Here is a 27611-nt window from a genome sequence, read left to right as displayed (position 1 = left end):
TTTTCTTTTTGATTCGGTTCGATTCGTTTCTTTTCGATTCGATTCAATTCTTTTCGATTCGATTCTTCTCGATTCGATTTGATTCTTTTCGATTCTATTCTATTCTATTCTTTTCTATTCCATTCGAATCGATTCGTTTTGATTGAATTCGATTCTTTTCGATTCGATTCAATTAGATTCTTTCGATTGGATTCAATTTGTTTCGATTCGAATCAATTTGATTCTTTTCGATTGGATTCCATTCGATTCTTTTCGATTTGATTCAGTTCGATTCTATTCATTTCGATGATTTTCGTTGAGATTAGATTCTTTTCGATTTGATTTTTTTCGGTTCGAGTCGATTCATTTCGCTTATTTTGGTTAGGATCAATTCAATTCGATTCTTTTTGATTTGATTTGATTTGATTCTATTCGATTTCTTTCGATTCTATTCTATTCTTTTCGATTCGATTCCATTCAATCCGATTCTTTTCGATTCGATTCGATTGTTTTAGATTTGATTCCATTCTTTCGATTCTATTTGATATGATTCTTTTCGATTCGATTTGATACGATACTTTTTATTTTGATTCGAATCGATTCTCTTCGGTTCGATTCGTTTTGATTCTTTTCGATTCAATTCTATTCGAATTTTTTCGATTTGATTCGATTCGATTCTTTTAGATTCTACTTGATTTGTTTCTTTTCGATTCGTTTTGATTCGATTCTTTGTGATTCATGTCGATTCGATTCGATTCTTTTGTTTCGATTCGATTCTTTTCAATTCGAATCTTTTCGTTACATGGAATTCGATTCTTTTCGATTTGATTCTTTATGATTTTTTTCAACGCGATTCAATTCGATTCTTTTTTTTATGATAGTCACAGAGAGAGACAGAGAGGCAGAGACACAGGCAGAGGGAGAAGCAGGCTCCATGCAGTGGGAGCCCGATGTGGGATTCGATCCCGGGTCTCCAGGATCGCGCCCTGGGCCAAAGGCTGGCGCTAAACAGCTGCGCCACCCAGGGATCCCTCAATTCGATTCTTTTTTATTCGAATCTATTCGATTCTTTATTTTTTTTTTACTTTTTATTTATTTATGATAGGCACAGTTAGAGAGAGAGAGAGGCAGAGACACAGGCAGAGGGAGAAGCAGGCTCCATGCACCGGGAGCCCGACGTGGGATTCGATCCCGGGTCTCCAGGATCGCCCCTGGGCCAAAGGCAGGCGCCAAACCGCTGCGCCACCCAGGGATCCCTCAATTCGATTCTTTTTTATTCAATTTGATTCTATTCGAGTTTTTTCGATTTGATGCGATTAGTTCCTTTTTGATTCAATTCAATTCATTTCTTTTGATTCAATTCAATTCGATTCTTTTGGATTCGATTCGATTCTTTTGGATTCGATTCTTTTGGATTCGAATCGAGTAGATTCTTTTCATTTCGTTCGGATTCATTTCAATTCGATTCTTTTCGATTCGAATGTTTTCGAATCAATTCGATACTTTTTGATTCGATTCGATTCTTTCCGTGTCGATTTGATTCTTTTCGATTCGATTCTTTTCTATTTGAATCGATTCGATTCTTTTCATTTCGATTCGATTTGATTCAATTCGATTCTTTTCGATCAATTCAATTTGATTGTTTTCGATTTGATTCGATTCGATTCTTTTCTATTCTATTCAATTCGATTAGTTTCCATTCGATGATGCAATTGGATTCTTTTCGATTCGAATCGATACGATTCGATTCTTTTTGATTAGATACAATTCGATTCTTTTCGATTCGATTCGATTCTTTTCGATTCGATTCGACTCCATTTCATGCTTTTTGATTCGATTCGACTAGAACTTAATCGACTGATTCAATTTGATTCTTTTCTTTTCGGTTCGATTCTTTTCTATTCGATTTTTTTCTATTCAATTCGATTCTTTCAATTCGATTCGATTCGATTCGATTCTTTTCGTTTCAAATCGATTCGTTTCAATTCGAGTCTTTTCAATTCGATTCTTTGCGATTCGATTCGATTTGATATTTTTAATTCGATTCGAGTCTTTTCGATTCGATTCGATTCTTTTCAATTCGATTCTTTTCGATTCGAGTCTTTTTGATTCGATTCATTTCGATTCGATTCGATTCTTTTCAATTCGATTTGATGCTTTTCCATTTGATCTGATTTGTTTCATTTCGATTCTTTTCGATTCAATTCGATTCTTTTCGATTCCATTAAATTTGATTCGATTCTTTTCGATTCGATTCGATTCTTTTCGATTTGATTCCGTTCATTTCGATTCTTTTCGATTCGATTCGATGCTTTTCGATTTGATTCAATTCTTTCGATTCGATTTGATTTGATTCTTTTTGATTCGATTCAATACGATTCTTTTCATTTCGATTCTAATCGATTCTCTTCGATTCATTTCGTTTCGAATCGTTTCGATTTTTTCGATTCTATTCGATTCGATTCATTTTGAATCATTTCGATTTGATTCTGTTCGAGTGGTTTCTATTAGATTCTTTTCGATTTGATTCAATTCGATTCGAGTCTTTTTGATTCGAGTCTTTTCGACTCGATTCAATTCAATACGATTCTTTTAGATTCGATTCGATTGTTTTCGTTTCGATTCGACTTTTTTTGATTCGATTCTTTTCGATTCGATTGTTTTCAATTCGATTGATTCGATTCTTTTCAATTCTATGCTATTCAAAGCGATTCTTTTGTAGTTGATTCGATTCGATTGTTTTCTTTTTGATTCGGTTCGATTCGTTTCTTTTCGATTCGATTCAATTCTTTTCGATTCGATTCTTTTCGATTCGATTGGATTCTTTTCGATTCTATTCTATTCTATTCTTTTCTATTCCATTCGAATCGATTCGTTTTGATTGAATTCGATTCTTTTCGATTCGATTCAATTAGATTCTTTCGATTGGATTCAATTTGTTTCGATTCGAATCAATTTGATTCTTTTCGATTGGATTCCATTCGATTCTTTTCGATTTGATTCAGTTCGATTCTATTCATTTCGATGATTTTCGTTGAGATTAGATTCTTTTCGATTTGATTTTTTCGGTTCGAGTCGATTCATTTCGCTTATTTTGGTTAGGATCAATTCAATTCGATTCTTTTTGATTTGATTTGATTTGATTCTATTCGATTTCTTTCGATTCTATTCTATTCTTTTCGATTCGATTCCATTCAATCCGATTCTTTTCGATTCGATTCGATTGTTTTAGATTTGATTCCATTCTTTCGATTCTATTTGATATGATTCTTTTCGATTCGATTTGATACGATACTTTTTATTTTGATTCGAATCGATTCTCTTCGGTTCGATTCGTTTTGATTCTTTTCGATTCAATTCTATTCGAATTTTTTCGATTTGATTCGATTCGATTCTTTTAGATTCTACTTGATTTGTTTCTTTTCGATTCGTTTTGATTCGATTCTTTTGGATTCATGTCGATTCGATTCGATTCTTTTGTTTCGATTCGATTCTTTTCAATTCGAATCTTTTCGTTACATGGAATTCGATTCTTTTCGATTTGATTCTTTATGATTTTTTTCAACGCGATTCAATTCGATTCTTTTTTTTATGATAGTCACAGAGAGAGACAGAGAGGCAGAGACACAGGCAGAGGGAGAAGCAGGCTCCATGCAGTGGGAGCCCGATGTGGGATTCGATCCCGGGTCTCCAGGATCGCGCCCTGGGCCAAAGGCAGGCGCTAAACCGCTGCGCCACCCAGGGATCCCTCAATTCGATTCTTTTTTATTCGAATCTATTCGATTCTTTTTTTTTTTTTACTTTTTATTTATTTATGATAGGCACAGTTAGAGAGAGAGAGAGGCAGAGACACAGGCAGAGGGAGAAGCAGGCTCCATGCACCGGGAGCCCGACGTGGGATTCGATCCCGGGTCTCCAGGATCGTGCCCTGGGCCAAAGGCAGGCGCCAAACCGCTGCGCCACCCAGGGATCCCTATTCGATTCTTTTTGATTCGATTTCATTCTATTCGAGTTTTTTCGATTTGATGCGATTAGTTCCTTTTTGATTCAATTCAATTCATTTCTTTTGATTCAATTCAATTCGATTCTTTTGGATTCGATTCGATTCTTTTGGATTCGATTCTTTTGGATTCGAATCGAGTAGATTCTTTTCATTTCGATCGGATTCATTTCAATTCGATTCTTTTCGATTCGAATGTTTTCGAATCAATTCGATACTTTTTGATTCGATTCGATTCTTTCCGTGTCGATTTGATTCTTTTCGATTCGATTCTTTTCTATTTGAATCGATTCGATTCTTTTCATTTCGATTCGATTTGATTCAATTCGATTCTTTTCGATCAATTCAATTTGATTGTTTTCGATTTGATTCGATTCGATTCTTTTCTATTCTATTCAATTCGATTAGTTTCCATTCGATGATGCAATTGGATTCTTTTCGATTCGAATCGATACGATTCGATTCTTTTTGATTAGATACAATTCGATTCTTTTCGATTCGATTCGATTCTTTTCGATTCGATTCGACTCCATTTCATGCTTTTTGATTCGATTCGACTAGAACTTAATCGACTGATTCAATTTGATTCTTTTCTTTTCGGTTCGATTCTTTTCTATTCGATTTTTTTCTATTCAATTCGATTCTTTCAATTCGATTCGATTCGATTCGATTCTTTTCGTTTCAAATCGATTCGTTTCAATTCGAGTCTTTTCAATTCGATTCTTTGCGATTCGATTCGATTTGATATTTTTAATTCGATTCGAGTCTTTTCGATTCGATTCGATTCTTTTCAATTCGATTCTTTTCGATTCGAGTCTTTCTGATTCGATTCATTTCGATTCGATTCGATTCTTTTCAATTCGATTTGATGCTTTTCCATTTGATCTGATTTGTTTCATTTCGATTCTTTTCGATTCAATTCGATTCTTTTCGATTCCATTAAATTTGATTCGATTCTTTTCGATTCGATTCGATTCTTTTCGATTTGATTCCATTCATTTCGATTCTTTTCGATTCGATTGGATGCTTTTCGATTTGATTCAATTCTTTCGATTCGATTTGATTTGATTCTTTTTGATTCGATTCAATACGATTCTTTTCATTTCGATTCTAATCGATTCTCTTCGATTCATTTCGTTTCGATTCGTTTCGATTTTTTTCGATTCTATTCGATTCGATTCATTTTGAATCATTTCGATTTGATTCTGTTCGAGTGGTTTCTATTAGATTCTTTTCGATTTGATTCAATTCGATTCGAGTCTTTTTGATTCGAGTCTTTTCGACTCGATTCAATTCAATACGATTCTTTTAGATTCGATTCGATTGTTTTCGTTTCGATTCGACTTTTTTTGATTCGATTCTTTTCGATTCGATTGTTTTCAATTCGATTGATTCGATTCTTTTCAATTCTATGCTATTCAAAGCGATTCTTTTGTAGTTGATTCGATTCGATTGTTTTCTTTTTGATTCGGTTCGATTCGTTTCTTTTCGATTCGATTCAATTCTTTTCGATTCGATTCTTCTCGATTCGATTTGATTCTTTTCGATTCTATTCTATTCTATTCTTTTCTATTCCATTCGAATCGATTCGTTTTGATTGAATTCGATTCTTTTCGATTCGATTCAATTAGATTCTTTCGATTGGATTCAATTTGTTTCGATTCGAATCAATTTGATTCTTTTCGATTGGATTCCATTCGATTCTTTTCGATTTGATTCAGTTCGATTCTATTCATTTCGATGATTTTCGTTGAGATTAGATTCTTTTCGATTTGATTTTTTTCGGTTCGAGTCGATTCATTTCGCTTATTTTGGTTAGGATCAATTCAATTCGATTCTTTTTGATTTGATTTGATTTGATTCTATTCGATTTCTTTCGATTCTATTCTATTCTTTTCGATTCGATTCCATTCAATCCGATTCTTTTCGATTCGATTCGATTGTTTTAGATTTGATTCCATTCTTTCGATTCTATTTGATATGATTCTTTTCGATTCGATTTGATACGATACTTTTTATTTTGATTCGAATCGATTCTCTTCGGTTCGATTCGTTTTGATTCTTTTCGATTCAATTCTATTCGAATTTTTTCGATTTGATTCGATTCGATTCTTTTAGATTCTACTTGATTTGTTTCTTTTCGATTCGTTTTGATTCGATTCTTTGTGATTCATGTCGATTCGATTCGATTCTTTTGTTTCGATTCGATTCTTTTCAATTCGAATCTTTTCGTTACATGGAATTCGATTCTTTTCGATTTGATTCTTTATGATTTTTTTCAACGCGATTCAATTCGATTCTTTTTTTTATGATAGTCACAGAGAGAGACAGAGAGGCAGAGACACAGGCAGAGGGAGAAGCAGGCTCCATGCAGTGGGAGCCCGATGTGGGATTCGATCCCGGGTCTCCAGGATCGCGCCCTGGGCCAAAGGCTGGCGCTAAACAGCTGCGCCACCCAGGGATCCCTCAATTCGATTCTTTTTTATTCGAATCTATTCGATTCTTTATTTTTTTTTTACTTTTTATTTATTTATGATAGGCACAGTTAGAGAGAGAGAGAGGCAGAGACACAGGCAGAGGGAGAAGCAGGCTCCATGCACCGGGAGCCCGACGTGGGATTCGATCCCGGGTCTCCAGGATCGCCCCTGGGCCAAAGGCAGGCGCCAAACCGCTGCGCCACCCAGGGATCCCTCAATTCGATTCTTTTTTATTCAATTTGATTCTATTCGAGTTTTTTCGATTTGATGCGATTAGTTCCTTTTTGATTCAATTCAATTCATTTCTTTTGATTCAATTCAATTCGATTCTTTTGGATTCGATTCGATTCTTTTGGATTCGATTCTTTTGGATTCGAATCGAGTAGATTCTTTTCATTTCGTTCGGATTCATTTCAATTCGATTCTTTTCGATTCGAATGTTTTCGAATCAATTCGATACTTTTTGATTCGATTCGATTCTTTCCGTGTCGATTTGATTCTTTTCGATTCGATTCTTTTCTATTTGAATCGATTCGATTCTTTTCATTTCGATTCGATTTGATTCAATTCGATTCTTTTCGATCAATTCAATTTGATTGTTTTCGATTTGATTCGATTCGATTCTTTTCTATTCTATTCAATTCGATTAGTTTCCATTCGATGATGCAATTGGATTCTTTTCGATTCGAATCGATACGATTCGATTCTTTTTGATTAGATACAATTCGATTCTTTTCGATTCGATTCGATTCTTTTCGATTCGATTCGACTCCATTTCATGCTTTTTGATTCGATTCGACTAGAACTTAATCGACTGATTCAATTTGATTCTTTTCTTTTCGGTTCGATTCTTTTCTATTCGATTTTTTTCTATTCAATTCGATTCTTTCAATTCGATTCGATTCGATTCGATTCTTTTCGTTTCAAATCGATTCGTTTCAATTCGAGTCTTTTCAATTCGATTCTTTGCGATTCGATTCGATTTGATATTTTTAATTCGATTCGAGTCTTTTCGATTCGATTCGATTCTTTTCAATTCGATTCTTTTCGATTCGAGTCTTTTTGATTCGATTCATTTCGATTCGATTCGATTCTTTTCAATTCGATTTGATGCTTTTCCATTTGATCTGATTTGTTTCATTTCGATTCTTTTCGATTCAATTCGATTCTTTTCGATTCCATTAAATTTGATTCGATTCTTTTCGATTCGATTCGATTCTTTTCGATTTGATTCCGTTCATTTCGATTCTTTTCGATTCGATTCGATGCTTTTCGATTTGATTCAATTCTTTCGATTCGATTTGATTTGATTCTTTTTGATTCGATTCAATACGATTCTTTTCATTTCGATTCTAATCGATTCTCTTCGATTCATTTCGTTTCGAATCGTTTCGATTTTTTCGATTCTATTCGATTCGATTCATTTTGAATCATTTCGATTTGATTCTGTTCGAGTGGTTTCTATTAGATTCTTTTCGATTTGATTCAATTCGATTCGAGTCTTTTTGATTCGAGTCTTTTCGACTCGATTCAATTCAATACGATTCTTTTAGATTCGATTCGATTGTTTTCGTTTCGATTCGACTTTTTTTGATTCGATTCTTTTCGATTCGATTGTTTTCAATTCGATTGATTCGATTCTTTTCAATTCTATGCTATTCAAAGCGATTCTTTTGTAGTTGATTCGATTCGATTGTTTTCTTTTTGATTCGGTTCGATTCGTTTCTTTTCGATTCGATTCAATTCTTTTCGATTCGATTCTTTTCGATTCGATTGGATTCTTTTCGATTCGATTCTATTCTATTCTTTTCTATTCCATTCGAATCGATTCGTTTTGATTGAATTCGATTCTTTTCGATTCGATTCAATTAGATTCTTTCGATTGGATTCAATTTGTTTCGATTCGAATCAATTTGATTCTTTTCGATTGGATTCCATTCGATTCTTTTCGATTTGATTCAGTTCGATTCTTTTCATTTCGATGATTTTCGTTGAGATTAGATTCTTTTCGATTTGATTTTTTCGGTTCGAGTCGATTCATTTCGCTTATTTTGGTTAGGATCAATTCAATTCGATTCTTTTTGATTTGATTTGATTTGATTCTATTCGATTTCTTTCGATTCTATTCTATTCTTTTCGATTCGATTCCATTCAATCCGATTCTTTTCGATTCGATTCGATTGTTTTAGATTTGATTCCATTCTTTCGATTCTATTTGATATGATTCTTTTCGATTCGATTTGATACGATACTTTTTATTTTGATTCGAATCGATTCTCTTCGGTTCGATTCGTTTTGATTCTTTTCGATTCAATTCTATTCGAATTTTTTCGATTTGATTCGATTCGATTCTTTTAGATTCTACTTGATTTGTTTCTTTTCGATTCGTTTTGATTCGATTCTTTTGGATTCATGTCGATTCGATTCGATTCTTTTGTTTCGATTCGATTCTTTTCAATTCGAATCTTTTCGTTACATGGAATTCGATTCTTTTCGATTTGATTCTTTATGATTTTTTTCAACGCGATTCAATTCGATTCTTTTTTTTATGATAGTCACAGAGAGAGACAGAGAGGCAGAGACACAGGCAGAGGGAGAAGCAGGCTCCATGCAGTGGGAGCCCGATGTGGGATTCGATCCCGGGTCTCCAGGATCGCGCCCTGGGCCAAAGGCAGGCGCTAAACCGCTGCGCCACCCAGGGATCCCTCAATTCGATTCTTTTTTATTCGAATCTATTCGATTCTTTTTTTTTTTTTACTTTTTATTTATTTATGATAGGCACAGTTAGAGAGAGAGAGAGGCAGAGACACAGGCAGAGGGAGAAGCAGGCTCCATGCACCGGGAGCCCGACGTGGGATTCGATCCCGGGTCTCCAGGATCGTGCCCTGGGCCAAAGGCAGGCGCCAAACCGCTGCGCCACCCAGGGATCCCTATTCGATTCTTTTTGATTCGATTTCATTCTATTCGAGTTTTTTCGATTTGATGCGATTAGTTCCTTTTTGATTCAATTCAATTCATTTCTTTTGATTCAATTCAATTCGATTCTTTTGGATTCGATTCGATTCTTTTGGATTCGATTCTTTTGGATTCGAATCGAGTAGATTCTTTTCATTTCGATCGGATTCATTTCAATTCGATTCTTTTCGATTCGAATGTTTTCGAATCAATTCGATACTTTTTGATTCGATTCGATTCTTTCCGTGTCGATTTGATTCTTTTCGATTCGATTCTTTTCTATTTGAATCGATTCGATTCTTTTCATTTCGATTCGATTTGATTCAATTCGATTCTTTTCGATCAATTCAATTTGATTGTTTTCGATTTGATTCGATTCTATTCTTTTCTATTCTATTCAATTCGATTAGTTTCCATTCGATGATGCAATTGGATTCTTTTCGATTCGAATCGATACGATTCGATTCTTTTTGATTAGATACAATTCGATTCTTTTCGATTCGATTCGATTCTTTTCGAATCGATTCGACTCCATTTCATGCTTTTTGATTCGATTCGACTAGAACTTAATCGACTGATTCAATTTGATTCTTTTCTTTTCGGTTCGATTCTTTTCTATTCGATTTTTTTCTATTCAATTCGATTCTTTCAATTCGATTCGATTCGATTCGATTCTTTTCGTTTCAAATCGATTCGTTTCAATTCGTGTCTTTTCAATTCGATTCTTTGCGATTCGATTCGATTTGATATTTTTAATTCGATTCGAGTCTTTTCGATTCGATTCGATTCTTTTCAATTCGATTCTTTTCGATTCGAGTCTTTCTGATTCGATTCATTTCGATTCGATTCGATTCTTTTCAATTCGATTTGATGCTTTTCCATTTGATCTGATTTGTTTCATTTCGATTCTTTTCGATTCAATTCGATTCTTTTCGATTCCATTAAATTTGATTCGATTCTTTTCGATTCGATTCGATTCTTTTCGATTTGATTCCATTCATTTCGATTCTTTTCGATTCGATTGGATGCTTTTCGATTTGATTCAATTCTTTCGATTCGATTTGATTTGATTCTTTTCGATTCGATTCAATACGATTCTTTTCATTTCGATTCTAATCGATTCTCTTCGATTCATTTCGTTTCGATTCGTTTCGATTTTTTTCGATTCTATTCGATTCGATTCATTTTGAATCATTTCGATTTGATTCTGTTCGAGTGGTTTCTATTAGATTCTTTTCGATTTGATTCAATTCGATTCGAGTCTTTTTGATTCGAGTCTTTTCGACTCGATTCAATTCAATACGATTCTTTTAGATTCGATTCGATTGTTTTCGTTTCGATTCGACTTTTTTTGATTCGATTCTTTTCGATTCGATTGTTTTCAATTCGATTGATTCGATTCTTTTCAATTCTATGCTATTCAAAGCGATTCTTTTGTAGTTGATTCGATTCGATTGTTTTCTTTTTGATTCGGTTCGATTCGTTTCTTTTCGATTCGATTCAATTCTTTTCGATTCGATTCTTCTCGATTCGATTTGATTCTTTTCGATTCGATTCTATTCTATTCTTTTCTATTCCATTCGAATCGATTCGTTTTGATTGAATTCGATTCTTTTCGATTCGATTCAATTAGATTCTTTCGATTGGATTCAATTTGTTTCGATTCGAATCAATTTGATTCTTTTCGATTGGATTCCATTCGATTCTTTTCGATTTGATTCAGTTCGATTCTATTCATTTCGATGATTTTCGTTGAGATTAGATTCTTTTCGATTTGATTTTTTTCGGTTCGAGTCGATTCATTTCGCTTATTTTGGTTAGGATCAATTCAATTCGATTCTTTTTGATTTGATTTGATTTGATTCTATTCGATTTCTTTCGATTCTATTCTATTCTTTTCGATTCGATTCCATTCAATCCGATTCTTTTCGATTCGATTCGATTGTTTTAGATTTGATTCCATTCTTTCGATTCTATTTGATATGATTCTTTTCGATTCGATTTGATACGATACTTTTTATTTTGATTCGAATCGATTCTCTTCGGTTCGATTCGTTTTGATTCTTTTCGATTCAATTCTATTCGAATTTTTTCGATTTGATTCGATTCGATTCTTTTAGATTCTACTTGATTTGTTTCTTTTCGATTCGTTTTGATTCGATTCTTTTGGATTCATGTCGATTCGATTCGATTCTTTTGTTTCGATTCGATTCTTTTCAATTCGAATCTTTTCGTTACATGGAATTCGATTCTTTTCGATTTGATTCTTTATGATTTTTTTCAACGCGATTCAATTCGATTCTTTTTTTTATGATAGTCACAGAGAGAGACAGAGAGGCAGAGACACAGGCAGAGGGAGAAGCAGGCTCCATGCAGTGGGAGCCCGATGTGGGATTCGATCCCGGGTCTCCAGGATCGCGCCCTGGGCCAAAGGCAGGCGCTAAACCGCTGCGCCACCCAGGGATCCCTCAATTCGATTCTTTTTTATTCGAATCTATTCGATTCTTTTTGATTCGATTTGATTCTATTCGAGTTTTTTCGATTTGATGCGATTAGTTCCTTTTTGATTCAATTCAATTCATTTCTTTTGATTCAATTCAATTCGATTCTTTTGGATTCGATTCGATTCTTTTGGATTCGATTCTTTTGGATTCGAATCGAGTAGATTCTTTTCATTTCGATCGGATTCATTTCAATTCGATTCTTTTCGATTCGAATGTTTTCGAATCAATTCGATACTTTTTGATTCGATTCGATTCTTTTCGATTCGATTCTTTTCTATTTGAATCGATTCGATTCTTTTCATTTCGATTTTATTTGATTCAATTCGATTCTTTTCGATCAATTCAATTTGATTGTTTTCGATTTGATTCGATTCGATTCTTTTCTATTCTATTCAATTCGATTAGTTTCCATTCGATGATGCAATTGGATTCTTTTCGATTCGAGTCGATACGATTCGATTCTTTTTGATTAGATACAATTCGATTCTTTTCGATTCGATTCGATTCTTTTCGATTCGATTCGACTCCATTTCATGCTTTTTGATTCGATTCGACTAGAACTTAATCGACTGATTCAATTTGATTCTTTTCTTTTCGGTTCGATTCTTTTCTATTCGATTTTTTTCTATTCAATTCGATTCTTTCAATTCGATTCGATTCGATTCGATTCTTTTCGTTTCAAATCGATTCGTTTCAATTCGAGTCTTTTCAATTCGATTCTTTGCGATTCGATTCGATTTGATATTTTTAATTCGATTCGAGTCTTTTCGATTCGATTCGATTCTTTTCAATTCGATTCTTTTCGATTCGAGTCTTTTTGATTCGATTCATTTCGATTCGATTCGATTCTTTTCAATTCGATTTGATGCTTTTCCATTTGATCTGATTTGTTTCATTTCGATTCTTTTCGATTCAATTCGATTCTTTTCGATTCCATTAAATTTGATTCGATTCTTTTCGATTCGATTCGATTCTTTTCGATTTGATTCCATTCAGTTCGATTCTTTTCGATTCGATTGGATGCTTTTCGATTTGATTCAATTCTTTCGATTCGATTTGATTTGATTCTTTTCGATTCGATTCAATACGATTCTTTTCATTTCGATTCTAATCGATTCTCTTCGATTCATTTCGTTTCGATTCGTTTCGATTTTTTTCGATTCTATTCGATTCGATTCATTTTGAATCATTTCGATTTGATTCTGTTCGAGTGGTTTCTATTAGATTCTTTTCGATTTGATTCAATTCGATTCGAGTCTTTTTGATTCGAGTCTTTTCGACTCGATTCAATTCAATACGATTCTTTTAGATTCGATTCGATTGTTTTCGTTTCGATTCGACTTTTTTTGATTCGATTCTTTTCGATTCGATTGTTTTCAATTCGATTGATTCGATTCTTTTCAATTCTATGCTATTCAAAGCGATTCTTTTGTAGTTGATTCGATTCGATTGTTTTCTTTTTGATTCGGTTCGATTCGTTTCTTTTCGATTCGATTCAATTCTTTTCGATTCGATTCTTTTCGATTCGATTGGATTCTTTTCGATTCGATTCTATTCTATTCTTTTCTATTCCATTCGAATCGATTCGTTTTGATTGAATTCGATTCTTTTCGATTCGATTCAATTAGATTCTTTCGATTGGATTCAATTTGTTTCGATTCGAATCAATTTGATTCTTTTCGATTGGATTCCATTCGATTCTTTTCGATTTGATTCAGTTCGATTCTTTTCATTTCGATGATTTTCGTTGAGATTAGATTCTTTTCGATTTGATTTTTTCGGTTCGAGTCGATTCATTTCGCTTATTTTGGTTAGGATCAATTCAATTCGATTCTTTTTGATTTGATTTGATTTGATTCTATTCGATTTCTTTCGATTCTATTCTATTCTTTTCGATTCGATTCCATTCAATCCGATTCTTTTCGATTCGATTCGATTGTTTTAGATTTGATTCCATTCTTTCGATTCTATTTGATATGATTCTTTTCGATTCGATTTGATACGATACTTTTTATTTTGATTCGAATCGATTCTCTTCGGTTCGATTCGTTTTGATTCTTTTCGATTCAATTCTATTCGAATTTTTTCGATTTGATTCGATTCGATTCTTTTAGATTCTACTTGATTTGTTTCTTTTCGATTCGTTTTGATTCGATTCTTTTGGATTCATGTCGATTCGATTCGATTCTTTTGTTTCGATTCGATTCTTTTCAATTCGAATCTTTTCGTTACATGGAATTCGATTCTTTTCGATTTGATTCTTTATGATTTTTTTCAACGCGATTCAATTCGATTCTTTTTTTTATGATAGTCACAGAGAGAGACAGAGAGGCAGAGACACAGGCAGAGGGAGAAGCAGGCTCCATGCAGTGGGAGCCCGATGTGGGATTCGATCCCGGGTCTCCAGGATCGCGCCCTGGGCCAAAGGCAGGCGCTAAACCGCTGCGCCACCCAGGGATCCCTCAATTCGATTCTTTTTTATTCGAATCTATTCGATTCTTTTTTTTTTTTTACTTTTTATTTATTTATGATAGGCACAGTTAGAGAGAGAGAGAGGCAGAGACACAGGCAGAGGGAGAAGCAGGCTCCATGCACCGGGAGCCCGACGTGGGATTCGATCCCGGGTCTCCAGGATCGTGCCCTGGGCCAAAGGCAGGCGCCAAACCGCTGCGCCACCCAGGGATCCCTATTCGATTCTTTTTGATTCGATTTCATTCTATTCGAGTTTTTTCGATTTGATGCGATTAGTTCCTTTTTGATTCAATTCAATTCATTTCTTTTGATTCAATTCAATTCGATTCTTTTGGATTCGATTCGATTCTTTTGGATTCGATTCTTTTGGATTCGAATCGAGTAGATTCTTTTCATTTCGATCGGATTCATTTCAATTCGATTCTTTTCGATTCGAATGTTTTCGAATCAATTCGATACTTTTTGATTCGATTCGATTCTTTCCGTGTCGATTTGATTCTTTTCGATTCGATTCTTTTCTATTTGAATCGATTCGATTCTTTTCATTTCGATTCGATTTGATTCAATTCGATTCTTTTCGATCAATTCAATTTGATTGTTTTCGATTTGATTCGATTCTATTCTTTTCTATTCTATTCAATTCGATTAGTTTCCATTCGATGATGCAATTGGATTCTTTTCGATTCGAATCGATACGATTCGATTCTTTTTGATTAGATACAATTCGATTCTTTTCGATTCGATTCGATTCTTTTCGAATCGATTCGACTCCATTTCATGCTTTTTGATTCGATTCGACTAGAACTTAATCGACTGATTCAATTTGATTCTTTTCTTTTCGGTTCGATTCTTTTCTATTCGATTTTTTTCTATTCAATTCGATTCTTTCAATTCGATTCGATTCGATTCGATTCTTTTCGTTTCAAATCGATTCGTTTCAATTCGTGTCTTTTCAATTCGATTCTTTGCGATTCGATTCGATTTGATATTTTTAATTCGATTCGAGTCTTTTCGATTCGATTCGATTCTTTTCAATTCGATTCTTTTCGATTCGAGTCTTTCTGATTCGATTCATTTCGATTCGATTCGATTCTTTTCAATTCGATTTGATGCTTTTCCATTTGATCTGATTTGTTTCATTTCGATTCTTTTCGATTCAATTCGATTCTTTTCGATTCCATTAAATTTGATTCGATTCTTTTCGATTCGATTCGATTCTTTTCGATTTGATTCCATTCATTTCGATTCTTTTCGATTCGATTGGATGCTTTTCGATTTGATTCAATTCTTTCGATTCGATTTGATTTGATTCTTTTCGATTCGATTCAATACGATTCTTTTCATTTCGATTCTAATCGATTCTCTTCGATTCATTTCGTTTCGATTCGTTTCGATTTTTTTCGATTCTATTCGATTCGATTCATTTTGAATCATTTCGATTTGATTCTGTTCGAGTGGTTTCTATTAGATTCTTTTCGATTTGATTCAATTCGATTCGAGTCTTTTTGATTCGAGTCTTTTCGACTCGATTCAATTCAATACGATTCTTTTAGATTCGATTCGATTGTTTTCGTTTCGATTCGACTTTTTTTGATTCGATTCTTTTCGATTCGATTGTTTTCAATTCGATTGATTCGATTCTTTTCAATTCTATGCTATTCAAAGCGATTCTTTTGTAGTTGATTCGATTCGATTGTTTTCTTTTTGATTCGGTTCGATTCGTTTCTTTTCGATTCGATTCAATTCTTTTCGATTCGATTCTTCTCGATTCGATTTGATTCTTTTCGATTCGATTCTATTCTATTCTTTTCTATTCCATTCGAATCGATTCGTTTTGATTGAATTCGATTCTTTTCGATTCGATTCAATTAGATTCTTTCGATTGGATTCAATTTGTTTCGATTCGAATCAATTTGATTCTTTTCGATTGGATTCCATTCGATTCTTTTCGATTTGATTCAGTTCGATTCTATTCATTTCGATGATTTTCGTTGAGATTAGATTCTTTTCGATTTGATTTTTTTCGGTTCGAGTCGATTCATTTCGCTTATTTTGGTTAGGATCAATTGAATTCGATTCTTTTTGATTTGATTTGATTCTATTCGATTTCTTTCGATTCTATTCTATTCTTTTCGATTCTATTCCATTCAATCCGATTCTTTTCGATTCGATTCGATTGTTTTAGATTTGATTCCATTCTTTCGATTCTATTTGATATGATTCTTTTCGATTCGATTTGATACGATACTTTTTATTTTGATTCGAATCGATTCTCTTCGGTTCGATTCGTTTTGATTCTTTTCGATTCAATTCTATTCGAATTTTTTCGATTTGATTCGATTCGATTCTTTTAGATTCTACTTGATTTGTTTCTTTTCGATTCGTTTTGATTCGATTCTTTTTGATTCATGTCGATTCGATTCGATTCTTTTGTTTCGATTCGATTCTTTTCAATTCGAATCTTTTCGTTACATGGAATTCGATTCTTTTCGATTTGATTCTTTATGATTTTTTTCAACGCGATTCAATTCGATTCTTTTTTTTATGATAGTCACAGAGAGAGACAGAGAGGCAGAGACACAGGCAGAGGGAGAAGCAGGCTCCATGCAGTGGGAGCCCGATGTGGGATTCGATCCCGGGTCTCCAGGATCGCGCCCTGGGCCAAAGGCAGGCGCTAAACCGCTGCGCCACCCAGGGATCCCTCAATTCGATTCTTTTTTATTCGAATCTATTCGATTCTTTTTGATTCGATTTGATTCTATTCGAGTTTTTTCGATTTGATGCGATTAGTTCCTTTTTGATTCAATTCAATTCATTTCTTTTGATTCAATTCAATTCGATTCTTTTGGATTCGATTCGATTCTTTTGGATTCGATTCTTTTGGATTCGAATCGAGTAGATTCTTTTCATTTCGATCGGATTCATTTCAATTCGATTCTTTTCGATTCGAATGTTTTCGAATCAATTCGATACTTTTTGATTCGATTCGATTCTTTTCGATTCGATTCTTTTCTATTTGAATCGATTCGATTCTTTTCATTTCGATTTTATTTGATTCAATTCGATTCTTTTCGATCAATTCAATTTGATTGTTTTCGATTTGATTCGATTCGATTCTTTTCTATTCTATTCAATTCGATTAGTTTCCATTCGATGATGCAATTGGATTCTTTTCGATTCGAGTCGATACGATTCGATTCTTTTTGATTAGATACAATTCGATTCTTTTCGATTCGATTCGATTCTTTTCGATTCGATTCGACTCCATTTCATGCTTTTTGATTCGATTCGACTAGAACTTAATCGACTGATTCAATTTGATTCTTTTCTTTTCGGTTCGATTCTTTTCTATTCGATTTTTTTCTATTCAATTCGATTCTTTCAATTCGATTCGATTCGATTCGATTCTTTTCGTTTCAAATCGATTCGTTTCAATTCGAGTCTTTTCAATTCGATTCTTTGCGATTCGATTCGATTTGATATTTTTAATTCGATTCGAGTCTTTTCGATTCGATTCGATTCTTTTCAATTCGATTCTTTTCGATTCGAGTCTTTTTGATTCGATTCATTTCGATTCGATTCGATTCTTTTCAATTCGATTTGATGCTTTTCCATTTGATCTGATTTGTTTCATTTCGATTCTTTTCGATTCAATTCGATTCTTTTCGATTCCATTAAATTTGATTCGATTCTTTTCGATTCGATTCGATTCTTTTCGATTTGATTCCATTCAGTTCGATTCTTTTCGATTCGATTGGATGCTTTTCGATTTGATTCAATTCTTTCGATTCGATTTGATTTGATTCTTTTCGATTCGATTCAATACGATTCTTTTCATTTCGATTCTAATCGATTCTCTTCGATTCATTTCGTTTCGATTCGTTTCGATTTTTTTCGATTCTATTCTATTCGATTCATTTTGAATCATTTCGATTTGATTCTGTTCGAGTGGTTTCTATTAGATTCTTTTCGATTTGATTCAATTCGATTCGAGTCTTTTTGATTCGAGTCTTTTCGACTCGATTCAATTCAATACGATTCTTTTAGATTCGATTCGATTGTTTTCGTTTCGATTCGACTTTTTTTGATTCGATTCTTTTCGATTCGATTGTTTTCAATTCGATTGATTCGATTCTTTTCAATTCTATGCTATTCAAAGCGATTCTTTTGTAGTTGATTCGATTCGATTGTTTTCTTTTTGATTCGGTTCGATTCGTTTCTTTTCGATTCGATTCAATTCTTTTCGATTCGATTCTTTTCGATTCGATTGGATTCTTTTCGATTCGATTCTATTCTATTCTTTTCTATTCCATTCGAATCGATTCGTTTTGATTGAATTCGATTCTTTTCGATTCGATTCAATTAGATTCTTTCGATTGGATTCAATTTGTTTCGATTCGAATCAATTTGATTCTTTTCGATTGGATTCCATTCGATTCTTTTCGATTTGATTCAGTTCGATTCTTTTCATTTCGATGATTTTCGTTGAGATTAGATTCTTTTCGATTTGATTTTTTTCGGTTCGAGTCGATTCATTTCGCTTATTTTGGTTAGGATCAATTCAATTCGATTCTTTTTGATTTGATTTGATTTGATTCTATTCGATTTCTTTCGATTCTATTCTATTCTTTTCGATTCGATTCCATTCAATCCGATTCTTTTCGATTCGATTCGATTGTTTTAGATTTGATTCCATTCTTTCGATTCTATTTGATATGATTCTTTTCGATTCGATTTGATACGATACTTTTTATTTTGATTCGAATCGATTCTCTTCGGTTCGATTCGTTTTGATTCTTTTCGATTCAATTCTATTCGAATTTTTTCGATTTGATTCGATTCGATTCTTTTAGATTCTACTTGATTTGCTTCTTTTCGATTCGTTTTGATTCGATTCTTTTTGATTCATGTCGATTCGATTCGATTCTTTTGTTTCGATTCGATTCTTTTCAATTCGAATCTTTTCGTTACATGGAATTCGATTCTTTTCGATTTGATTCTTTATGATTTTTTTCAACGCGATTCAATTCGATTCTTTTTTTTATGATAGTCACAGAGAGAGACAGAGAGGCAGAGACACAGGCAGAGGGAGAAGCAGGCTCCATGCAGTGGGAGCCCGATGTGGGATTCGATCCCGGGTCTCCAGGATCGCGCCCTGGGCCAAAGGCAGGCGCTAAACCGCTGCGCCACCCAGGGATCCCTCAATTCGATTCTTTTTTATTCGAATCTATTCGATTCTTTTTGATTCGATTTGATTCTATTCGAGTTTTTTCGATTTGATGCGATTAGTTCCTTTTTGATTCAATTCAATTCATTTCTTTTGATTCAATTCAATTCGATTCTTTTGGATTCGATTCGATTCTTTTGGATTCGATTCCTTTGGATTCGAATCGAGTAGATTCTTTTCATTTCGATCGGATTCATTTCAATTCGATTCTTTTCGATTCGAATGTTTTCGAATCAATTCGATACTTTTTGATTCGATTCGATTCTTTTCGTGTCGATTTGATTATTTTCGATTCGATTCTTTTCTATTTGAATCGATTCGATTCTTTTCATTTCGATTTTATTTGATTCAATTCGATTCTTTTCGATCAATTCAATTTGATTGTTTTCGATTTGATTCGATTCGATTCTTTTCTATTCTATTCAATTCGATTAGTTTCCATTCGATGATGCAATTGGATTCTTTTCGATTCGAGTCGATACGATTCGATTCTTTTTGATTAGATACAATTCGATTCTTTTCGATTCGATTCGATTCTTTTCGATTCGATTCGACTCCATTTCATGCTTTCTGATTCGATTCGACTAGAACTTAATCGACTGATTCAATTTGATTCTTTTCTTTTCGGTTCGATTCTTTTCTATTCGATTTTTTTCTATTCAATTCGATTCTTTCAATTCGATTCGATTCGATTCGATTCTTTTCGTTTCAAATCGATTCGTTTCGATTCGAGTCTTTTCAATTCGATTCTTTGCGATTCGATTCGATTTGATATTTTTAATTCGATTCGAGTCTTTTCGATTCGATTCGATTCTTTTCAATTCGATTCTTTTCGATTCGAGTCTTTTTGATTCGATTCATTTCGATTCGATTCGATTCTTTTCAATTCGATTTGATGCTTTTCCATTTGATCTGATTTGTTTCATTTCGATTCTTTTCGATTCAATTCGATTCTTTTCGATTCCATTAAATTTGATTCGATTCTTTTCGATTCGATTCGATTCTTTTCGATTTGATTCCATTCAGTTCGATTCTTTTCGATTCGATTGGATGCTTTTCGATTTGATTCAATTCTTTCGATTCGATTTGATTTGATTCTTTTCGATTCGATTCAATACGATTCTTTTCATTTCGATTCTAATCGATTCTCTTCGATTCATTTCGTTTCGATTCGTTTCGATTTTTTTCGATTCTATTCTATTCGATTCATTTTGAATCATTTCGATTTGATTCTGTTCGAGTGGTTTCTATTAGATTCTTTTCGATTTGATTCAATTCGATTCGAGTCTTTTTGATTCGAGTCTTTTCGACTCGATTCAATTCAATACGATTCTTTTAGATTCGATTCGATTGTTTTCGTTTCGATTCGACTTTTTTTGATTCGATTCTTTTCGATTCGATTGTTTTCAATTCGATTGATTCGATTCTTTTCAATTCTATGCTATTCAAAGCGATTCTTTTGTAGTTGATTCGATTCGATTGTTTTCTTTTTGATTCGGTTCGATTCGTTTCTTTTCGATTCGATTCAATTCTTTTCGATTCGATTCTTTTCGATTCGATTGGATTCTTTTCGATTCGATTCTATTCTATTCTTTTCTATTCCATTCGAATCGATTCGTTTTGATTGAATTCGATTCTTTTCGATTCGATTCAATTAGATTCTTTCGATTGGATTCAATTTGTTTCGATTCGAATCAATTTGATTCTTTTCGATTGGATTCCATTCGATTCTTTTCGATTTGATTCAGTTCGATTCTTTTCATTTCGATGATTTTCGTTGAGATTAGATTCTTTTCGATTTGATTTTTTTTCGGTTCGAGTCGATTCATTTCGCTTATTTTGGTTAGGATCAATTCAATTCGATTCTTTTTTATTTGATTTGATTTGATTCTATTCGATTTCTTTCGATTCTATTCTATTCTTTTCGATTCGATTCCATTCAATCCGATTCTTTTCGATTCGATTCGATTGTTTTAGATTTGATTCCATTCTTTCGATTCTATTTGATATGATTCTTTTCGATTCGATTTGATACGATACTTTTTATTTTGATTCGAATCGATTCTCTTCGGTTCGATTCGTTTTGATTCTTTTCGATTCAATTCTATTCGAATTTTTTCGATTTGATTCGATTCGATTCTTTTAGATTCTACTTGATTTGCTTCTTTTCGATTCGTTTTGATTCGATTCTTTTTGATTCATGTCGATTCGATTCGATTCTTTTGTTTCGATTCGATTCTTTTCAATTCGAATCTTTTCGTTACATGGAATTCGATTCTTTTCGATTTGATTCTTTATGATTTTTTTCAACGCGATTCAATTCGATTCTTTTTTTTATGATAGTCACAGAGAGAGACAGAGAGGCAGAGACACAGGCAGAGGGAGAAGCAGGCTCCATGCAGTGGGAGCCCGATGTGGGATTCGATCCCGGGTCTCCAGGATCGCGCCCTGGGCCAAAGGCAGGCGCTAAACCGCTGCGCCACCCAGGGATCCCTCAATTCGATTCTTTTTTATTCGAATCTATTCGATTCTTTTTGATTCGATTTGATTCTATTCGAGTTTTTTCGATTTGATGCGATTAGTTCCTTTTTGATTCAATTCAATTCATTTCTTTTGATTCAATTCAATTCGATTCTTTTGGATTCGATTCGATTCTTTTGGATTCGATTCCTTTGGATTCGAATCGAGTAGATTCTTTTCATTTCGATCGGATTCATTTCAATTCGATTCTTTTCGATTCGAATGTTTTCGAATCAATTCGATACTTTTTGATTCGATTCGATTCTTTTCGTGTCGATTTGATTATTTTCGATTCGATTCTTTTCTATTTGAATCGATTCGATTCTTTTCATTTCGATTTTATTTGATTCAATTCGATTCTTTTCGATCAATTCAATTTGATTGTTTTCGATTTGATTCGATTCGATTCTTTTCTATTCTATTCAATTCGATTAGTTTCCATTCGATGATGCAATTGGATTCTTTTCGATTCGAGTCGATACGATTCGATTCTTTTTGATTAGATACAATTCGATTCTTTTCGATTCGATTCGATTCTTTTCGATTCGATTCGACTCCATTTCATGCTTTCTGATTCGATTCGACTAGAACTTAATCGACTGATTCAATTTGATTCTTTTCTTTTCGGTTCGATTCTTTTCTATTCGATTTTTTTCTATTCAATTCGATTCTTTCAATTCGATTCGATTCGATTCGATTCTTTTCGTTTCAAATCGATTCGTTTCGATTCGAGTCTTTTCAATTCGATTCTTTGCGATTCGATTCGATTTGATATTTTTAATTCGATTCGAGTCTTTTCGATTCGATTCGATTCTTTTCAATTCGATTCTTTTCGATTCGAGTCTTTTTGATTCGATTCATTTCGATTCGATTCGATTCTTTTCAATTCGATTTGATGCTTTTCCATTTGATCTGATTTGTTTCATTTCGATTCTTTTCGATTCAATTCGATTCTTTTCGATTCCATTAAATTTGATTCGATTCTTTTCGATTCGATTCGATTCTTTTCGATTTGATTCCATTCAGTTCGATTCTTTTCGATTCGATTGGATGCTTTTCGATTTGATTCAATTCTTTCGATTCGATTTGATTTGATTCTTTTCGATTCGATTCAATACGATTCTTTTCATTTCGATTCTAATCGATTCTCTTCGATTCATTTCGTTTCGATTCGTTTCGATTTTTTTCGATTCTATTCTATTCGATTCATTTTGAATCATTTCGATTTGATTCTGTTCGAGTGGTTTCTATTAGATTCTTTTCGATTTGATTCAATTCGATTCGAGTCTTTTTGATTCGAGTCTTTTCGACTCGATTCAATTCAATAGGATTCTTTTAGATTCGATTCGATTGTTTTCGTTTCGATTCGACTTTTTTTGATTCGATTCTTTTCGATTCGATTGTTTTCAATTCGATTGATTCGATTCTTTTCAATTCTATGCTATTCAAAGCGATTCTTTTGTAGTTGATTCGATTCGATTGTTTTCTTTTTGATTCGGTTCGATTCGTTTCTTTTCGATTCGATTCAATTCTTTTCGATTCGATTCTTTTCGATTCGATTGGATTCTTTTCGATTCGATTCTATTCTATTCTTTTCTATTCCATTCGAATCGATTCGTTTTGATTGAATTCGATTCTTTTCGATTCGATTCAATTAGATTCTTTCGATTGGATTCAATTTGTTTCGATTCGAATCAATTTGATTCTTTTCGATTGGATTCCATTCGATTCTTTTCGATTTTTTTCAGTTCGATTCTATTCATTTCGATGATTTTCGTTGAGATTAGATTCTTTTCGATTTGATTTTTTTCGGTTCGAGTCGATTCATTTCGCTTATTTTGGTTAGGATCAATTCAATTCGATTCTTTTTGATTTGATTTGATTTGATTCTATTCGATTTCTTTCGATTCTATTCTATTCTTTTCGATTCGATTCCATTCAATCCGATTCTTTTCGATTCGATTCGATTGTTTTGGATTTGATTCCATTCTTTCGATTCTATTTGATATGATTCTTTTCGATTCGATTTGATACGATACTTTTTATTTTGATTCGAATCGATTCTCTTCGGTTCGATTCGTTTTGATTCTTTTCGATTCAATTCTATTCGAATTTTTTCGATTTGATTCGATTCGATTCTTTTAGATTCTACTTGATTTGTTTCTTTTCGATTCGTTTTGATTCGATTCTTTTTGATTCATGTCGATTCGATTCGATTCTTTTGTTTCGATTCGATTCTTTTCAATTCGAATCTTTTCGTTACATGGAATTCGATTCTTTTCGATTTGATTCTTTATGATTTTTTTCAACGCGATTCAATTCGATTCTTTTTTTTATGATAGTCACAGAGAGAGACAGAGAGGCAGAGACACAGGCAGAGGGAGAAGCAGGCTCCATGCAGTGGGAGCCCGATGTGGGATTCGATCCCGGGTCTCCAGGATCGCGCCCTGGGCCAAAGGCAGGCGCTAAACCGCTGCGCCACCCAGGGATCCCTCAATTCGATTCTTTTTTATTCGAATCTATTCGATTCTTTATTTTTTTTTAATTTTTATTTATTTATGATAGGCACAGTTAGAGAGAGAGAGAGGCAGAGACACAGGCAGAGGGAGAAGCAGGCTCCATGCACCGGGAGCCCGACGTGGGATTCGATCCCGGGTCTCCAGGATCGCGCCCTGGGCCAAAGGCAGGCGCCAAACCGCTGCGCCACCCAGGGATCCCTATTCGATTCTTTTTGATTCGATTTCATTCTATTCGAGTTTTTTCGATTTGATGCGATTAGTTCCTTTTTGATTCAATTCAATTCATTTCTTTTGATTCAATTCAATTCGATTCTTTTGGATTCGATTCGATTCTTTTGGATTCGATTCTTTTGGATTCGAATCCAGTAGATTCTTTTCATTTCGATCGGATTCATTTCAATTCGATTCTTTTCGATTCGAATGTTTTCGAATCAATTCGATACTTTTTGATTCGATTCGATTCTTTCCGTGTCGATTTGATTCTTTTCGATTCGATTCTTTTCTATTTGAATCGATTCGATTCTTTTCATTTCGATTCGATTTGATTCAATTCGATTCTTTTCGATCAATTCAATTTGATTGTTTTCGATTTGATTCGATTCGATTCTTTTCTATTCTATTCAATTCGATTAGTTTCCATTCGATGATGCAATTGGATTCTTTTCGATTCGAATCGATACGATTCGATTCTTTTTGATTAGATACAATTCGATTCTTTTCGATTCGATTCGATTCTTTTCGATTCGATTCGACTCCATTTCATGCTTTTGGATTCGATTCGACTAGAACTTAATCGACTGATTCAATTTGATTCTTTTCTTTTCGGTTCGATTCTTTTCTATTCGATTTTTTTCTATTCAATTCGATTCTTTCAATTCGATTCGATTCGATTCGATTCTTTTCGTTTCAAATCGATTCGTTTCAATTCGAGTCTTTTCAATTCGATTCTTTGCGATTCGATTCGATTTGATATTTTTAATTCGATTCGAGTCTTTTCGATTCGATTCGATTCTTTTCAATTCGATTCTTTTCGATTCGAGTCTTTTTGATTCGATTCATTTCGATTCGATTCGATTCTTTTCAATTCGATTTGATGCTTTTCCATTTGATCTGATTTGTTTCATTTCGATTCTTTTCGATTCAATTCGATTCTTTTCGATTCCATTAAATTTGATTCGATTCTTTTCGATTCGATTCGATTCTTTTCGATTTGATTCCATTCAGTTCGATTCTTTTCGATTCGATTCGATGCTTTTCGATTTGATTCAATTCTTTCGATTCGATTTGATTTGATTCTTTTCGATTCGATTCAATACGATTCTTTTCATTTCGATTCTAATCGATTCTCTTCGATTCATTTCGTTTCGAATCGTTTCGATTTTTTTCGATTCTATTCTATTCGATTCATTTTGAATCATTTCGATTTGATTCTGTTCGAGTGGTTTCTATTAGATTCTTTTCGATTTGATTCAATTCGATTCGAGTCTTTTTGATTCGAGTCTTTTCGACTCGATTCAATTCAATACGATTCTTTTAGATTCGATTCGATTGTTTTCGTTTCGATTCGACTTTTTTTGATTCGATTCTTTTCGATTCGATTGTTTTCAATTCGATTGATTCGATTCTTTTCAATTCTATGCTATTCAAAGCGATTCTTTTGTAGTTGATTCGATTCGATTGTTTTCTTTTTGATTCGGTTCGATTCGTTTCTTTTCGATTCGATTCAATTCTTTTCGATTCGATTGTTTTCGATTCGATTTGATTCTTTTCGATTCTATTCTATTCTATTCTTTTCTATTCCATTCGAATCGATTCGTTTTGATTGAATTCGATTCTTTTCGATTCGATTCAATTAGATTCTTTCGATTGGATTCAATTTGTTTCGATTCGAATCAATTTGATTCTTTTCGATTGGATTCCATTCGATTCTTTTCGATTTGATTCAGTTCGATTCTATTCATTTCGATGATTTTCGTTGAGATTAGATTCTTTTCGATTTGATTTTTTTCGGTTCGAGTCGATTCATTTCGCTTATTTTGGTTAGGATCAATTCAATTCGATTCTTTTTGATTTGATTTGATTTGATTCTATTCGATTTCTTTCGATTCTATTCTATTCTTTTCGATTCGATTCCATTCAATCCGATTCTTTTCGATTCGATTCGATTGTTTTAGATTTGATTCCATTCTTTCGATTCTATTTGATATGATTCTTTTCGATTCGATTTGATACGATACTTTTTATTTTGATTCGAATCGATTCTCTTCGGTTCGATTCGTTTTGATTCTTTTCGATTCAATTCTATTCGAATTTTTTCGATTTGATTCGATTCGATTCTTTTAGATTCTACTTGATTTGTTTCTTTTCGATTCGTTTTGATTCGATTCTTTTTGATTCATGTCGATTCGATTCGATTCTTTTGTTTCGATTCGATTCTTTTCAATTCGAATCTTTTCGTTACATGGAATTCGATTCTTTTCGATTTGATTCTTTATGATTTTTTTCAACGCGATTGAATTCGATTCTTTTTTTTATGATAGTCACAGAGAGAGACAGAGAGGCAGAGACACAGGCAGAGGGAGAAGCAGGCTCCATGCAGTGGGAGCCCGATGTGGGATTCGATCCCGGGTCTCCAGGATCGCGCCCTGGGCCAAAGGCAGGCGCTAAACCGCTGCGCCACCCAGGGATCCCTCAATTCGATTCTTTTTTATTCGAATCTATTCGATTCTTTATTTTTTTTTTTACTTTTTATTTATTTATGATAGGCACAGTTAGAGAGAGAGAGAGGCAGAGACACAGGCAGAGGGAGAAGCAGGCTCCATGCACCGGGAGCCCGACGTGGGATTCGATCCCGGGTCTCCAGTATCGCGCCCTGGGCCAAAGGCAGGCGCCAAACCGCTGCGCCACCCAGGGATCCCTATTCGATTCTTTTTGATTCGATTTCATTCTATTCGAGTT

This window comes from Canis aureus, chromosome 29, assembly GCF_053574225.1.
Source record: "Canis aureus isolate CA01 chromosome 29, VMU_Caureus_v.1.0, whole genome shotgun sequence".
In the NCBI taxonomy this organism is placed as follows: Eukaryota; Metazoa; Chordata; class Mammalia; order Carnivora; family Canidae; genus Canis; species Canis aureus.
This window is presented reverse-complemented; position numbering follows the sequence as displayed.